This window comes from Rhinolophus ferrumequinum (assembly GCF_004115265.2).
Source record: "Rhinolophus ferrumequinum isolate MPI-CBG mRhiFer1 chromosome 5 unlocalized genomic scaffold, mRhiFer1_v1.p scaffold_110_arrow_ctg1, whole genome shotgun sequence".
In the NCBI taxonomy this organism is placed as follows: domain Eukaryota; kingdom Metazoa; phylum Chordata; class Mammalia; order Chiroptera; family Rhinolophidae; genus Rhinolophus; species Rhinolophus ferrumequinum.
In genome coordinates, this window is record NW_022680355.1 from 16,732,037 (window position 1) to 16,750,359 (window position 18,323).

Here is an 18,323-nt window from a genome sequence, read left to right on the forward strand (position 1 = left end):
GGCCCAGGGGCTGGCCGCACACGTGGCTGGCAGCTGCATCCTTGCATTTCTTTGGCAATGCAACCAGGTTGCAGCATCGTCCTGACTGACGGAGGCACATTTGGCCTCAGGACTGCGTGCTGAGGACCATATCCGCAGAGAACAGACACAGGACCTCAGAGTCCTGCGTTTAATAACTCCGTGACCTGGCGTGCAGTTCAGCAGAGTGCTGAGATATATGTGCTTTGGGGTCAGAATCTCTGGAGCCACTCCTGGCTCCAGCACTGACCAGCCAGGGACTATGTGTGAGCCCCCTGCTGTCTCCAGGCTTGGTCCCCCGGCTGTAAAACCGAGGTCACTGTGCCTCTGTGATGAGATTGATGAGTAACAAATGGGCGAGCACATGTCAGTGTGTGGCCCATCGTAAGCCCTGGATGGATGTTAGCCACTCCTGTTCCTTCACCTCTCCGAGCCTCAGTTTCCTTGTGATATAAATGAGGAAACCATGTTGGCACTCAGCACAGGGCATGAAATGTGAACATGTCTTGCATCTAGAGAAGGTTCTCTGTGTATGCACATTGTCTTTCTTTTTTCTTCTCTGCTTTCCTGGGTCTGGCTTCCCTACAAACAGGAGGGAAACAAGGGATCATCCTTGCGTGTCCTCCAGCGTTCACACCAGCGCTCGTGCCAGGGAGGGGTCCTGCGAGTACCTGGCTGGCCTGTTCTGCTTTCTGCCCATCGTCCTGTGTCCTGGCCAACGTGTGACCACGTGACGGACAGGCAACCAGGTGCAGAGGACGGAGGAGGCAGGCAGAACGCCGTGTGCATATGAGAACCAGAGGCTTCTGGTGGCCGATGGCTGGGAACCTTTCAGGCGTCACAAGGCACGTGGTCCCCATCAGACCTGGAGCCCTGCAAGAAGGCATGCTGGACGCCAGGGGATCTCAGGAGGAAAGACGAGCACTTCCAAAGAGTGGTGCCCGTTACCCTGCAGGGTGACTTGTCCCGGTTCCAGGAACGGGGTCCCCAGAAGAAATGAGGTAGGAAGGAGGCCTTCACAAAACATTAATGCGTTTTATTTACTTATTCCCATATCTCACCCTAAATGCGATTCATGCCATTGTTCCAACATACACTGACTAATCATAATACTGGAAATCTTGAGAGCAATGCATAGTCATCTGAGAGCAAACAGTAGCAGCCTTGGAAAACAAAAGCAGATTCTGTTCAAAGTCAGTCGTTGTGGCTTGGACTTTGAGACGGCTGGACACTAGGGAACTTTCCTCCTTTCAGAGATGCAGGGCGTGTTTGTCCGTGGACCTCCCGTCACAACCTGGCCCCTGCCAGCCGTGCTTACAGCTTCCCGATTCTTCACGTCCAGCTCGTCTGCTTGCCCCGTCGGGTGGTGGCCCTCTCTTCTGGTCCAAGCACGCTTCCTTCTCTTCAATAGTCTCCGTCCATCTCTGTGGTCCTTGGAGTGTTACTGTTTTCCTTGTAGCCTGCGCTCTTCACTCAGGTTTCATTAACAGATTTTCCCTACGATTTGTGAGTTTTACACCCATTCAGCCATGTTTGCACTTCTTAAAACTTTTAAGCGTTTAAGTAAACACGTGCTCCGAGATGCTGAGCGTCCGTGGGAACGCCCCCGAAGCTCTGTGGGAGGTTCAGAATGGGTGATATGGGTTTACACTTACAGGAAGTCTAACCTTAACTTTAACAATATTATGTTAAGGGTTCAGAAAAGCATGGAAGTCGTGCACACAGCAGTCACTACAAGCCTGTCATCTGTCAACAAGATTATAAATGACCCACGGGGTTGTCTTGTCATCACGGGATGTGTCTACAGTACACGTCTAGGCCATGTGGGACCTAGGCTCCTCCGAGATTTGAGGGAATACATCAACTGGTCATTGTTAATAGGTCATTGTTTTCTCATCATCTAATGAAGCTGACGATGGTTACCCGATGGCCTTGCTTATACCCTGGCTCATCACCAGGGATCCCCAGGGACTCATGGTCCGTGTCAGATGCCCCAAAACTAAGGCCATGTCGGGTTTGTAAAAGAGAGAAAGGGGGCTGGCAGGGCAGCGACGTGCTGTCAGTCATTTACACCAGAGTGTAGGTGCACTTCCTTTTCCACAGGAAACGTGCTAAGGTCAGGAGAGAGAAGAAGGAAGAGGACGGGGACAGGTGAGGGCAGCAGAAGGGACAAAGGAGGGAGGGAAGCTGGACCAGCACAGTCAGCTTTCACCTCACGTCTGGCCCAAGGCCAGCCCTTGATCCTCTGACATCACTGAACAGGCATTGGGAGCATTTGTTACACACCTGCTGGTCCCAGAACATTCTATTCTAGGCCTCCTGCCAGGAGCAGGCTACATGGACGACCCAGGAAGACCGAGACCCAGGTGGGACCTGGCTGGGAGTTCAGGCCCCAGTAAGTAGGAGCCTGGGAGCTTCCCCAGGACATCCCTTCGGCTCTGGGCACCTCTCACTCTTCATGAAGTCTCAGCTCCTGGGCTCCTGGGCTCCTGGGCGGCCTGGGTCCCAGCCCTGGGACAGGGTGACCAGGCCCAGCCAGAAGGTGACTTACAGGCCAGGTCAGAAGTGACCCCTTGTTCCTGGCCTCGTGAGTTTGTCCCAGGACCCACAGGGCAGTTGCCAGGATGTCCCTCTCCTGTCCCCTGCTCTGTCTTCACTTCTGGCTGCTGGCTGCATATCCATTTCTCTGGGGTTGGGGGGGGGGGTGTCTGCAAAGGGGATCCAGCTGGATCATCTGAGATTAGAGCAGCCTGCCCAGGGTGTCTCCAGGACCCCAGTGACCCCGTCCACTCAGGCTATCTTTGGGCCTGTTGGGGAGTGGTAGGTCTTAGTAACAAGGTCCCTGGGCCTCAGTCTGTGGGGCAGGCCGGCAAGGAGACCCCTTACCCCGCCGAGTGTACTGCTAGGGCCAGCGCAGCCCCCTCGTGGTAACACCGCCAAAGCCGAGTCCCTGAGACTCAATGTGACAAGGCCCTCGGGTGCCCCCACGCCCAGATGTAGACGCGCTGTTGTCATTTCAAGCCACACAGCGGACCTCTCAGCTTGGTCCCAAGTCCACAGCAGGCGGGCCATGCTCCTGACAGATTATGGGCAGCAGCAGCAGCAGGGACAGGCGTTTCTGTGCCAGGCTTCACACAAGCCTTCCCACGGACCCCCTTCATTCTGTGACGTGGGTTCCATTATTATCTCTGCTGAAGGATGAGGAAGCTGAAGCTTAGAGCAGCCAAGGTCTAAGGTCACAGAGCCAGCAAGTGACGGAGCAGAACTGGGTGCAAAGCCGGCCGTCACACCAGCTGCCCCCACTGCGCCCAGAGCCCTGCGGTGGGATCTGGACACCCAGGGGCTGCACCCTCACACCTGAGGTCAAAGGTCAGGGTGAGGGCACCAGCAGATGCCCTGTGCCCTGGAAAGCATGGTGGTCAACGGCAACAAGAGCTCATTCAAAGAGGTTACGCTGCAGCCAGTCGCCCCGGGGTCTAAGTCACACATGGGACAGGACCTGGGGGGCGAGGCAGAGTCACGGCCGTGCTTGCAGGAGCACACGGACCGGTGAACAAGGCCGCCCTGCGAATGGAAGCAGCTGCTGCCACTTCAGGCCTTCCTCTGCGGAGCCCGGCTCGGTTCGCTGACGCCCTCACTTCTTTAGGAAACCAAACGGGGGAATGAACACCACGCACCTTTGACCACATTTCCCAAATCAACAGTCTCCACTCGGAGCTGCCTCTGGGAACAGAGGGGCTGTGTTTGAAAGCCAAAACCTGCGTCCTGCGGTCACTGGACATCTACCTCACCTCGCTCCTTCTCTCTGGGTGGCGGTTCCTCCATCAGCCACAGGGTGAAAGGCCACGCTTCCGTCACGGGTGTGGCGTGGGGGTTGAGCGTGGAGCCCGCAGAATGTGATTCTCTCAACCCCATAAGCAGGTTCCTAGAGAACTGATTTGTGTTCTGCAAAACGTCTTTGGGAATCTCTTTCTAAAGAGAGGGTGTGAGCTACGTTAGCTGTGCCCTCACAGGCTTGGGGCAAGTGGGGACCTGGGCAGCAGGCAGCCGACCGGAGATGCCCTTCCTGACTTTTCCTTTCTCTCCTTCGGAAGGAGGGGCATGGCTTTGTTACAGAGTCAGCACATACTGAGCCCAGGTCCTAAGAAGAGACCGATTGACTCTCACCTTGTAGTGGCCTCTGCAGAGACCATGTGCTCCCCTTGCAAATCAGGAGTGACAGTGCTCACAACAGCAATCGCTCTTATTACCTGACAAAGCAGGTCTCTCACATTTCCTATATTCCTAAAAATGGCATTTGTGGGTCTGAAAGGGTTTGCCCAAATTAATTTTTCAATGAAAACATCATTTTCTCAAAAAGTGTTTTGGGCCTGGGTCAGTGCAGAACTTTGCTGTCAGAGGTGTGTTATGGGGAAGTAGGGAGGGAGGGAAGAAAGGGGGGGGAGAGAAACGGGAGGGAGGGGGAAAGGAGAAGGGGAGAGAGGGGGCATTAGAGAAAGAGCTAAGGGATGGCACACAAACAGAAGTCCAGGGAGCACAGAGCAGACAGCGAACGGACGCCTGCGGTGGACATGGGGCCACTAGGCTGGGCTGCGGCGGCTCCTCCCTCCTCACCCCCAGCCCCAGCGGCAGACCCTGACCTCGGTGCCAGCTTCCCACAGCTCCTCCACCTGCTCTGGCCTGACCTTGTCCAACCATATGTTGGCCCTCGTCTGCAAATACAAACAGGACCGGAGGGCTTATCTGAGTTGCCTAACCAAGGTAAACAGCCCTGCACATGCCCGGTGCCTGCCCTCACCCCCAAGGTCAGGCTGCTGGCAAAAGGTATGCGTGGAGACATTTTTTGGTGACTATTTCCTCCTGGCAAGACTTTTGGATTCAGATGGTTTCAGTTGAGTAGTTTCCTAATGTCATCATAGAAACCTGAGTCTAGATGGCTCTTGAAGCAGTTATGAAGTCCATCCCCTGCACCTTTGCCAAACTTTCTGCCATTTTTGGAGGAAGAAACCCCATAACTGCCATTGGCCACCTTGGCAGTGACTCACAACATTTTGAAACAGGAAGTCTTCCTGAGGTCCAAGCTAAATCCTTCAGGTTTCAGGGTGGGCCCGTTCCACTCTGCTCGTCCCCCGCATAAACAGAGCTGTGAAGGGCACGCCCATGACTGGCCTCGCCACACACAGCCCCGGTAGTGAGAAGACATTGTCCTTTTCTGCTCGTATCCGGCGGATGCCAGGCCTGACTTCCAGTTCTAGCTGTGCTGCTAGGCAGCTGTGTGACCTTGAGCAAACCGCTTAACCTCTTTGAGCCTCAGTTTCCTCCTCGGTAAAATGAAGGGGTTGGGCTAGAGGGTCTCTTAGGCCCTACTATGAACTGAATTGTGTCCCCCCAAATTCACATGTTGAAGCCCTAAATAACCCCTCCAGGTGACTATTTGGAGAAAGGGCCTGTAAGCAGGTAGTAAGGTTAAATGAGGTTGTTAGGGTGGGGCCCTGATCCGATGTCTGGGGTCTTTATAAGAGAAAGCTACATCAGGTCTGTCTCACCCACAGACATACAGAGGAGCGGCCATGTGAAGCCATAGGCCAGGCAGCACCTGCAAAACCCAGGGGAGAGGGAAAAAGAAAAGAAAAAAAAAAAAGAACAACCAGGGAGAGGCCCCCCAGGGCCTAGCCCCGCCCTCAGGGCCTAGCCCCGCCCCAGGTCTTAGCCCCGCCCCAGGGCCTAGCCCCGCCCTCAGGGCCTAGCCCCACCCCAGGTCTTAGCCCCGCCCCAGGGCCTAGCCCCGCCCTCAGGGCCTAGCCCCGCCCCAGGTCTTAGCCCCGCCCCAGGGCCTAGCCCCGCCCTCAGGGCCTAGCCCCACCCCAGGTCTTAGCCCCGCCCCAGGGCCTAGCCCCGCCCTCAGGGCCTAGCCCCGCCCCCAGGGTTTAGCCCCCACACCCACACCCAGGGCTGAGTCCTCACCCCGCCACACTCGCGCACACACACAGCTTGATCCTACCTAGACTTTCAGCAGCCAGAACTATGAGAACTAAACATCTGTGAGGCTTGGTTATGGAAGCCCAGGAGGACAGGCCCTTAGCTGAGGTTATTAAGGTGGCTTGAACTCGGTGGGAAAATCAGCAACCCCAAGTCCCTCTAGAGATTCTAAGCAACCGTCTCTGGTGAGTTTCTGCTTCCACAGAGTTCTTTCAGGTATAGATCAATTGTTGTCTTTCACTAGCCCACACACACCACCCTCATCTCCTACTGACAAAGGGCCCCTGACCCAGAGCCCATGAGGAACAGAAGGGATGGGGTACCAAGGAGGGAGAGAGAGAAAAGAAGGTGTGTGTGTGTGTATGAGTGTGTGAGTGTCTGTGTGTTTATATGTGTATGGGTGTGTGTATCAGTGTATGTCTGTGTGTGTATGTGTATGTGTGCAAGTGTGTGTGTACAAGTGTGTGTATGAGTGTATGTGTGTGTATGAGTGTGTGTATGAGTGTGTATGAATGTCTGTATGTGTGTGTGTATGAGTGTGTGTATGAGTGTGTATGTGTGTATGAGTGTGTGTATGAGTGTGTATGAGTGTATGTGTGTGTGTATGAGTGTGTATGAGTGTGTATGAGTGTGTATGTGTGTATCTGTGTGTATGAGCATTTGTGTGTATTGCACTCTCCTCCTCGGTGATTTATCAATCGGGCTGTGGACATACTTCCATTGAGGTCCAAGTCCCTGGTAGCTGGGTGATCTCAGGCAAGCTACCGATCCTCTTGAAGTCTCATTTCCTTGTTCTTCAAGTAAGGGACCCGTCGTAGGGTGACAGAAGGTTCCCACTTAGCACGGTGCCTAGACACACAAATAGTCCATAGATCCTGGTACCTGTACCGCCTCCAGGAGCGGGCATTGCAGCTGTGGCTGACCACACCCTACTCGCTCAGGGACAATCCTCAGACACGGGCCTTGGCTGCCCGCCTAAGCTGGGTTCTCCAACCTTCTAGTCAGTTCTGTGAGCCACCAGGACGCTGACAGAACCACAGCTAGTCCCTGTTTGTGAGCAGGGACCTGACTACACTGCTGGAGCCCCTAAGCCCCAGCGACACACTCCATCAACCCTGAACTCCCAGCAGCCACCCACGTGCACCACGCTGCTGCCGTCCTGTGCTTTTGCTCAGGTGGCTCCTTCTAACTGAACTCATCCAAATAACTCCCGCTGCCCTTTGAAAGCTCTCAAGGGTCCCCTCCTTCAGGACGTCCCTTGCCCACCCCCTTCTTCTGTGCTCCTGTAGAACCTACACACATAATAGGGGTTCCTCAATCCCAGTGGGTTCGGAGACCCCCAGGGGTTGCGACTGGGTTTTCTTTATCCTTCCCCAGGGTCTGGAGCATAATGTGTACCTAACCAATGTTAGTGGATGGCAGCTAGATGATGGATGGATGGGCTGACGGATGGACAGATGGATAACAAATCACTGTGCCTGCTTTGTCTCTCCTTTGAGTGATTTCCAGGCTAATCTTCCTAAAGTCCAGCTTTGCTCACTTCATGACCCAAATACCTTCAGAGGCTGTACTTTGCCTGCCAGTGAATGACAGTTCAAACTCCTCAGCCTGGAATCTGGCCCCTACTCACTTTTCCTGTTCTTCTCTCCTTCTTTCTCACTACTGTCCAGTCAGATGTTCTCTATACCCTTGCTACTCTGAGTGACCCTGCGGCCTGCACCATCGGCTCCACCTGGCAGCTTGTCAAAACTCTCAGGCCCCTCGCAGACCCACTGAATCAGAGTCCACATTTTAACCAGATCTCAGGTAGTCGTGCCCAATGAGAGTTTCAGAATCCTGCGCTAAGGTGTCCCCAAAGCTCCTGCAAGTCGTCTATCAAAACCTTATACATCTTTTAGGGCTCATCTTACCTGTGCCACCCTACTTGTAACCCCCCACCCCATCTGCCTTAACCACACCACACACCCACCCTCCCTCCACACACTGAGACAGCTGTTTGCTTTCCCAGAAGGACCACTGCACTTGGCATATGCCGGAGTTCACACTGTTCCCAAGGTTTAGGTATTTGAGATTCAACCCTCTGTTGTGAATTACAAATGTCTGGTGAATAAGGACTGTGTTAGTCTATTTCATCCAATGCCAGGTCTCAAAAGATGCCTTGCACCTAGCCGGTGCTGGACAAATCCACTAAATAAGTGAACAGATTCCTGGAGGAAGGAACAAATGAAGTCAGATTCTTAGTATAGGAGATGGTCCACAGGATGCCATTGGTGGCAGCTGCCCCAGGCACCCCAGGAAAAGAGTTCCATGTGCTTGCTCCTGGCTTTCTTCCCTGGATCAGTGGGGAGTTTCCTTGTCCCCCAGCCCAGCCCACTCAGCATCCTGGAGTGATGGGGAATAAGAGAGCCTGTGGTGACACAGGACGCTTTGGAGGTTGCCTGGCTGTGTCATTCATGGGTATGGTAAGGAAGGAGAGGAGATTTAAATTTTGGGGGAAGCACAGCAAAGCCTGTACTGTATCAGCAGTCCTGCGTCCGACCTCTTCAGCTGTCGGTTCCAGTACTGGATGTCAGGACAAACTCGCTTCCTGATCTCAGAGAGCTGATCCCTCCTCCAGCTCATCTCCTTGGGAAGCCTTTCCGGATGCCCTCGCCCAACCACCCCTTTCTCAGGGCCCTGGTACTTGGTCAGCATACGTTTTTTTTCTGTATTGTATTGCATGATGGAAAACAGAATGCTTTCTCCTAAGATCAGGAGCAAGGCAAGGATGTCCCCTCCTACCACTTTTACTGATTCTTGTACTGGAGATTCTAGCCAGTGCAATCAGGTAAGAAAAAGAAATATAAGACATTCAGATTAGAAAGCAGGAAGTAAAACTCTGTTTGCAGATGACATCCTGTATGATGAAAATCCTAAGGCATTCACAAAATAACTACTTGAACTAATTAAAGGGTTGAGTCATGTCAATGTAAATAAATTAATAGCATTTCTAAATATGAACAATGAACAACCTGAGAATGAAATTTAAAAAATAATTCCATTCATAATAGCTCAAAAATAACGCAATTCCTATCCAAATCCCAGCAAGATATTTTGCAGACATAGACAAGCTTATTCTAAAATTCGTATGAAAGGCAAAGGAACTAGATTAGCTAAAACAGTCTTGACAAAGAAATATAAAGTGGGAGGAATCACTCTATGCAGTATCAAGGCTTGCAGAACTCCAGTGGTCCAGACAGGGTGGTCCTGGGGGAACGGTGGACACAAATCAGAGGAACAAAAGACAGCCCAGAAACAGACCCACAAAGTATGTTCTGTGGTTGTTCTGACAAAGGTGCCACAGCAATCCAATGGAGGAATGACTCAACAAATGGCAATGGAGCAACTGAACAGAGATAAAAAATCCTCGACCTAAATCTCACGCCTTACACCAAAATTAACTCAAAATGGATCATAGACTTAAATGTAAAACTACACAACTTTTAGGAAAGAAGGATGGCAGAAAATTTTTGAGATCTAAGGCTAGGGGAGAATACAGTTCTTGGACATGATATCAAAAGGATAATTTATGGGGGGAAAAGGTAAGTTGGACTTCATCAAAATTAAAAACATTTGCCGAGCAAAAGACACTGCTAAGAGAATGGAAGAGAAGCTACAGACCGGGAAAATATTATTGAAAACCACACCTCTAACATGTATCTAGAATTTATTTAAAAACCTTCACAACTCAAAAAAACACAAACACAAGCCCTCTTATAATCAAATTAGAAAGGCAAAAAACATGAACAGACATTTCACCCAAGAGCAGATATGATGGTAAATAAACATGAAAAGATGTGTGCTACATCATGAGCCACTACAGAAATGCAAATTAAAACTAAAAGGAGATACCACTATACACCTATTATAGCAGCTAAAATAAAAAACAGTGATAAGACCAAATGCTGGCAACGATGTGGAGAAACGGGATCGTTCATACATAGCTGGGGGGAATGGAAAACGGCTCAGTTGTTTCTTATGAAAGCAAACACGCACTTACCATACAGTCCAGCAGTTGCCTCTTGGATATTGGTCTCAGAAAAATGAAAACTTACATTGACACAAAAACCTGCACATACACTCAATTGCACATTTAAAAATGGTTAAAATGGTGAATTTTATGTATATTTTACCACAATTATTAAAAACAAAAAGAAACAAAAAAGCTGGTACAAAGTATTCCTAGCAGTCTTGTTTAGAATAGCCCCAAACTGGGAACAACCTAAATGTCCTGCAGTGGGTGAATAGTTAAACAAACTCTGATACACCCATACCATGAGCCACTACTCAGCAACATATAAGGAAAAAGATACTGACACAGGCACCAACTTGGATGGATGTCCAGGGCATCACAAATCCATTCTGCATGATCCCATTTATACGACATTCTCAAAATGACAAAACTGCGGAGCTAAAACCAGATTAGCGGTTTCTAGGTATGATGCTAGTGTTATGTGTGAACTGGACTGGGCTAAGGGATGCCCAGATCACTGGTACACATTTTGGGGTGTCGATGAGGGTGTTTCTGAAAGAGATCAGCGCTTGAATCAGTAGCCTGAGTAAAGAAGATCCACCCACACAAATGTGGGCCTCACCCAATCCACTGAGGACCTGAACAGAACAAAAATAGGAGGAAGGCGATTTTGTTCTCTTTGCTTGACCTGAAACATGCACTGTCTCCTACCCTCAGATGCGGTGCTCCTAGTTCTTGAGCCTTCAGACTCAGACAGAATTACACCACTTGCTTTCCTGCATCTCCAGTTTGCAGACGGCGGACTGGGGGACCTTTTGGCCTCCAGAATTGCATAAACCAATTCCTGTGTTAAATCTCCTCATATCTCCCTCTCTACTGGTTCTGTTTCTCTGGAGAACCAGAAGACAAAGGGTAGCTCCTCTGTGATGATGGGACATTCTGTATCTTGATTGTGGTGGGGTCACACAAATCTGTACATAGGATAAGACTGTGTAGACACACACACACACACGAATGCATACGTAAAAACTAGTGGAAACTGAATGAGGTCTGTAGTCTAGTTATCAGCACTAAATCAATGTCAGTTCCTGGTTTTGATACTGTCCTACAGTCATGTAAGATGTCATCACTGGCGGAAGAACGATGAAGGGTTTGTATGTCTCTATACTAATTTTGCAACCTCTGGTGAGTTCATAATAATTTCCAGATAAAAAGTTTTTAAAAAATCAAGTGAAGTTAGGGATTCTGTACTCATTTTAGAGTTCCTCCCCCGGTAATACAAGGGCGCTGCCCATCTTGCATGCTTTTGACCTCCATGTTTATTTCAGGTTGGAGGCAGCAGGAGCTGGGAGCTCAGGTGGAAACACAGGACAGCTACGGAAGGGAAGGGGCAATGACACGAGTCACACAGGCTGGCACTGGGGACCTACACATTGTTCCGTCAGCCACACTCTCGGACCCCTTCTGCCTCTCTTCCGAGGGCTCTGAGGGGTGACCAGAAGCCTCTCTCCTGTGGGGGCTGTGTCGGCCGATGGCACCTTCCCCTGGTGCAGGGAAAAGAGTGGACCAAGGCATGGGGCGGGTGAGGTTTGCTGGGTGCTGGGCCTTTAGGAAGCCGAGGGGCTGCTGCGTGATGGCCGGGCCTCTGGAGGGACAGCAGCAGGCGTGGGATGGGCAGCCCCCAGCCTGCTACAGGTGAGCAATGATCAGACAACTCCAACCTGGGCTGCCTCTGTTATGTGCACAACTCTCAGAAACAATGCAAAGTACACAAACAGAAGTCAGAGTGAAAGGAAAAGGAAATCCAGGTCAGGCAGAACAGCGACAGAGATCAGTTTACACTCAGCCCTTTCTCACCAGTCGGGGCAGGCCCAGGGGGGAGCATCCTCCTCACTCCTCAGGTGCAGGCCCAGCGGGGAGCATCCTCCTCACTCCTCAGGTGCAGGCCCAAGGGGGAGCATCCCTCACTCCTCAGGTGCAGGCCCAGCGGGGAGCATCCCTCACTCCTCAGGTGCAGGCCCAGCGGGCAGTATCCCCTCACCTCATGCCCTGGGGCCCAGGCCTGAGGGTCCCTAGAAGCCAGAAAGAGTAGTTCTGGAGAAGAGTACCCACTTCCCACCGGCCTCCTTTCCCTTTCCCAGGGCAATGGCATCTCTGTAGGCCTCTGGCCAAGGCCCATGCCGTCCACCTGCAGACTAGGAAGTCTCCAGAAACCAGGTCCATTTGGCAGTGGCATTTACACCGGCAGCTTGTGGAAACGTGGTGTGGAGCCAGCTATGCACTACTCGGAGGGAGGAGCGCGCAGCTCCTGGCCGGTCCCTCTCAGTGCCTGCCGCCACAGGGGCTGTGTGCGCGTGTGCCCTCGGTACCCCCCGCGCCACCCCCCGCGCCACCCCCCGCGCCACTGCCGGGCCATGCTCCCCCCCACCCCTTCATCCCACCCCTCCATCACGTCCTCTCAGTCCTACCTGGGAAACGGGTCTTGAATGTGTCTTTCTCTCCAGTCACCACCATCGTCTCTTGCCCAGGCTCTTGCTGCACCCTCCTCATAGGTCTCCCCAGTTCTCCTTTAGCCCCTTTATCTTGCTCTCCACTCAGTAGCCCCTTTATCTTGCTCTCCACTCAGGGCTCCACTTGTCTTTTTTGTAACCACTCTCCTTTAAAACTCATCTTTCGCCAAGGGTGAGTAGGCAGGCAGGCAAAGAGGCATCTTAATAAAGCTCCAGAAAAGCACCTAAATTGAAGCGGGGGTGGAGAGGACAGCAAGGTTTCCTAGAGGCGGCGAAGCTTGAACTCAACCTTGAGTTTTAAATATCCTTTAAAATCACATCAAATCGTATCAGCCCTGGGAGAACACCCGTGGCTTGCCCAGTCTTCTCGGGTTCGGGCCCTGCCTCTGGGAGTCCTTCCTCTCTCCTCCACCTCTCACTGGTGTTCCAGTCCCTCAAACGGGCCACGCGCCTCCCTTTCCCTGGTCTCCTGTCTGGGACGTGCTCCCCCATCTTCAAGGTCTTGGCTGAGCTTCCTGTCTCCAGGGGGGTAGGGTGGGGGTGGGGCGCTCCCCCACATGCCCAACCTCAAGGAGCCGAGCAGTCACGGCACGCCCCAGCAGAGCACTCGGGTTGCAGTCTGGGTCTCGGGAAAGCAGACCCCAGAAGGGGTTTCGAGCACGTTTATCAGGCAGCACTCCTGGGATCAGCCACTGTGGAAGGGGGCAGGAGGGACGGGCAGGAGGCCCATCGGCCGTGACGGGGCTCTGCAGCGGGAACGGCCCTTGAGTTGTCGTGACCTGGGGAAGGATGGCCAGGCCTTCGTAGCCCTGCATGTGGGCCTCCCCGCGCCACCTGGGCGGCGTCTGTGGCTGAGCCACCCCCAAGGAGCTGACAGCTGAAGGCCACCTGCCAACAGCGCTCCCAGAACAAGGCGTTCAGCGAACGCAGCCTGGGTGGCCCATCACGGTATCCGTCACAGCTTATCTCGATTTGGTCTTTCCTTCATTTCTCTTTATTATGTCTCTCTCTCCCCTAGAATGTGAGCCCCACAGAAGCACAATTCTGCCTTGTGTATCACAGTGACCTCAAGCCAGCACACAGGTGTTGAGTGAATGCTTTCCATTCAATTTTCACAATCACCCTGGAACATTCATAAGTTGATTCTCATGGTATAAAAGAGTTAAACAAAGGTGAAGGAACTAGCCAGCAGTGGCAGCCAGGACTCCAGCGGCTCTGTCTGCTCCCAGCCAGCACCCCTCCACCACCCTGCATCACAGGACGCGGCAGCGCGGCCGCTGGTGTGCGGACAGGGAGGTGCACGTGCCGCGTGCGGCTTGGAACAAGATTGTAGATGACGGAAGGATTTGGGTCATTCCCTACCGCTCCTCATTGTCTGCTTCATCAGTAGCCCCCGTGCACACAGAAGTCCTAGTAATTGTGGGCTGATTTGAAAACCAACCCCCATGGGCCCTGGTGCTACACACACAGCGGATGGTCAAACTGAGTAAGCTGAGGAAACACTCCGCTTTCTCATTTCAAAACTGCTTCCTTTTGGCTCCCTGCACTTACTGTTTTCTGCCAGTGCCCTCTCAAGGAGCCCGGCAGGAACCCACCTCGGTCTCAGGATGACTTTGGAACATTTGTTGGGCCCACTCCACTGAGACACAACTCACCAGCCTGTGTGGTTTGGAGGATCCCTTGTTCCAAAGGGCATCCTGGTGTCTCGTCGGTCTGTCCCCCACTCATGATCTGTATCTCAGGACGACACTCAAGGCGGTCTGACCCAATAGCCCACTCCTGTGTGGGGACGTCGGAGGACGCAGAAGTTGCCATCTTTCTGGAGTCGAATGAACTAGGGTCATGTGTGTTTCTCCTTAATATGCAAGTGGACCACCAACCCCGTTGTTGGGGAAGGAAGAGACGTACACGAAAAACTTCATGAGAAAAGCAAAGGTTTACGCCTAAATCGAAGTGTCCCATGATCTCTGGGGAAGTGGGGACATTACTTTTCTGTTTGGCAAGGACACAGGACTTGGTCCAGGCCAGTCACCTGCAGGTGGCCTTCCCTCTGCCGTTCAGCCACATTTTTCTGTGGGCAATAAGGCATAGTTCACTGGAAATTATGTGTGTGATCTTAGCCACCCAGGTTTGAACTTGATATTCCCTCTCTGCACACCTGAAGGGTTTCTGAGTTCTTCAAGGGCAACAGTCTGCTCGGTCAACTTTGTATCCAACACTAGCTGGCACACAGAAGCTGTGGTTGGAAGTACTTCTACCACTTAACCTCTGTTGAGCACTCACTGTGTAACAGCCACTGTGTTAGGACCCTCCTGTCCATTATCCCATTAATTCCTCAGACAGCCCTAACAAGTTATCCCTGTTTTACAGGAGGGAAAACTGAGGCCTACAGGTTAATAACTACCCAAGGCCACACAGGTAGGAGGTATCAGAGCTGGTGCTCAATAAACAGCTAATGAGTGAGTGAGTGAGTGACCAGTGGTCAGCCTGGCGCCTTCACTGCCCTTCGGAATATAACAGCCATCTCCTTTCTCTGGGCGTCTACTGAAAAACGATTCCAGACCTGAGCACCCTGTAATGGCGTGCGTCTACAGGTGCACACAGCTCTCAGAATACATGAAGCCCACCCGTTCCTCATGGAACAAGAATGACATTGTCTGCCCATCAGTGCAGGCGAGAAATTTCCTGCCAGCGCTGACCCCAAAAGTCACCCCGAAAGTCACACCATCCACAGTGCGAACCGGGCAAATGGCAGAGTAGTGGGACCTGTTTCCACTTTCCAAATTCCTGAGCTCAACTGGTCAAGCCAGACAAGTGAGAGCTAAGGTTGGGCAGCGTGTGGGTCAAGTGCAGAAGTTCTGTTCCACATGTGGCAGGGGCAGGTGGTTCAGAACACGGTCACAGGCATGCCCTGGGGTTGAGCAGATTCCCTCAGAGTCTGGAGGAAGCATTTGTTGAGCACTTCACAGGGGTCCCTCATGCTTAGCCTTGTACTCCTATATAAGGGCTCCACTTGTCTTTTTTGTAACCACTCTCCTTTAAAACTCATCTTTCGCCAAGGGTGAGTAGGCAGGCAGGCAAAGAGGCATCTTAATAAAGCTCCAGAAAAGCACCTAAATTGAAGCGGGGGTGGAGAGGACAGCAAGGTTTCCTAGAGGCGGCGAAGCTTGAACTCAACCTTGAAAGGCAAATGGCACAAGCCAGGTAGTAAAGGACAGAACAGCATCCCTGGCAGAGGGAACGACATAGGCAAAGGTGTAGTAAGTAGCTGCTAACAAGAGAATCCTTCCTGTGTGCCACGCGATGCAATAAGCACTCTGCGGACACCGTCACCTAATTTCACCGACTTTTTCACTTCTTGTCTGTTTCCCCTGCTACCGTGCCAGCTCCGTGAGGGAAGGATTTTTTCCCACCTTCTCTGTACCCCCAGTGCTTAGGGCAGCGCCTGGTATTAACCCTATAGAATGGGGTTAATAAAGTTTTCTCGTCTTTCTCTTCCCATAGTTGCCAAGTATTCATACAAATGTTTAAATCCATGAATCCAAAATAAAACTGACTATACAGTATCATGCTGGAAGCTAAAGAAAGGGTACAAACATGAGTACCCCCGGTACAAATACATGCACGTACTCAACAGAATTTGGAATGCTTTTCCCAATAACTATAAAATTGGAACCGCTTCTAAAGAAACAAACATTTGAGTAATAACCCAACAATTTTCAAAGTTACTCATCCAGAAAGAAGCATATCCATTGAGATAACAGAAGATGGCTAAATGTCCTTTGACTTGCAAAGGTTAAAAAAAAAATCACATTTAAATAAGAATGCCAAAAACCGTGATGTTACTTATAGCATGCTAAGTATTTTAAAATTTATTTCAAATTACTTCCACCTCCATTTGTTTTCATTCAGAACAAGTCTAGCAGGAACACCAGCCTGAGAGCTGGGACAGCTGCCCCCAAGGGCCAGCCATGCAGAGTAAAAGGGATGGTTTAACGAAAGCTTGTATAGATAACACATTCGGAATTCTTTAAAAAAACAAACTTTAGAAATAAACTTATAGCTATACGGTAAACCTCACATTTAAAATCTGAGAGAACCCCAATATTGGAAAACTGAGTTAAAGACGTGGCCCTCTCCCAGGTAATTCTTAAGGCTCCTGCAGAGCGGCCGTGATTTCACAGGACCCCCTGCACCCCCCCACCCCCCACTGACCACAGATCACTGGTCCAAGCTGGCTCTGTAGTTGCAAAACAAAACTCGGGAACTTTTGGCAGGCAAGTTTACAGCGAGTGTCATGGACTGAACTGTCACCCCGAAATTCATAGGTTGCAGCCCCACCTTGCCAGTGTGACTGTAATTTGGAGATTAAGGTTACATGAGGTCACAGGGTGGGTCCCTAACCCAATGGGACCGGTGTGCTTAGGAGAGGAGGAGACAGCAGGGATGGACGCACAGAGGAAAGGCCACGTGAGGACACAGTGAGAAGGCGGCCAGCTGCAAGCCAAGGAGAGGCCACACCGGAAACGCACAACGCTGGCACCTTGTTCTTGGGCTTCCAGCCTCCAGAACTGCGAGAAAGAAACGCCTGCTGTTTAAGCTGCCCAGTCGGTGGGATTGTTATGGCAGCCCAAGCAGACTAAGACGGTGAGGAAGAATAACGCTGAGGAGCAGAAGGCACACACGAGTTCTGACCCATTTAGTTATTTCTAAAGCCCAACGACATTCTTGTGCTGGTTTCAAACTTTAGGATCCTTACAATAATCTCCTGTGAGTTTATTGCGTATTTCATTCGCAACTAAAGAATGCACTGGGCTTCTGGATAGTGGGAAGTTGATCTCCAAATGCAAAAGACTTTAAAGCCATTTTTGAACGGAACCTGAGATAGCTTTCATCTCTGCCTTTTGTAAGAAAATGTTTTTGTGTGTTTTTTTTTAAAAAACCCCATTATCTCAGGTTTTCCATTATGAGCATTACGGATATTTTATGATATGGCTGGAGTTACTAAGAAATCAGAGGGCCGCCTCTCTGTGTTGGCCTCACCACTCTGGGCCTATTTCTCCTATAATGAAGCTATTTCTGCTCATCACAAAAACTCTGACACCACCAATGACAGCTCACCGCACATCTCAGGACGGTTCCCATCCGAGAACTGAGTGTTTCTTCCAAAGCTGACATTCCCCCCGTTCCAGGATCACCACCTGGGGCCTCCAGGGCTCAGCACCTCGCCCTCCCGGGCTGCTGTGTCTTAGGCGGTGTTTGCTGTCTTCGTCTTGCTCCTTGTTCAGGTCTAGCTACTGTGTGCGATCTGTATCCTTTCTTGTCTGGCTGCCAGGGTCCAATACTGTCTGGAGACTAAGAGCATGAAAGGGCCTGGGCGGCTCTCACAGGCAGTGCAGGAACTCACCAGACAGACTCTCAGGTCCCCAGAGGCCCTTTTTGCTTGTTAGTCCCCAAAAAGGAATTAAAGGATCAAAGGATGAAGGCTGACAGCTGATTCCTCTGGTGGATCACAAGAGAAAGAGAGGCCCAAAAGACTGACAAGCTTAGGAGAATCATAGTATTTTTCAAAATTCTGGAGGCTTTCCCCTCATTTTTTAAAAAATGGAAGCAAGCTTCTTGGTGGTTAACACAGAACCTATCTTACGTATCACTAATCTTTTGGTCCCCAATAACCTATCATTGTTCCAGTGACCTGACGGAATAAAGTACCAATGTTACAGACCACCTTATGTGATGCACTCTCTTTATGGTTCCCAAAACATGTTACACCTGCTAGTGACCGTGTTCTTTCTAGATGACAG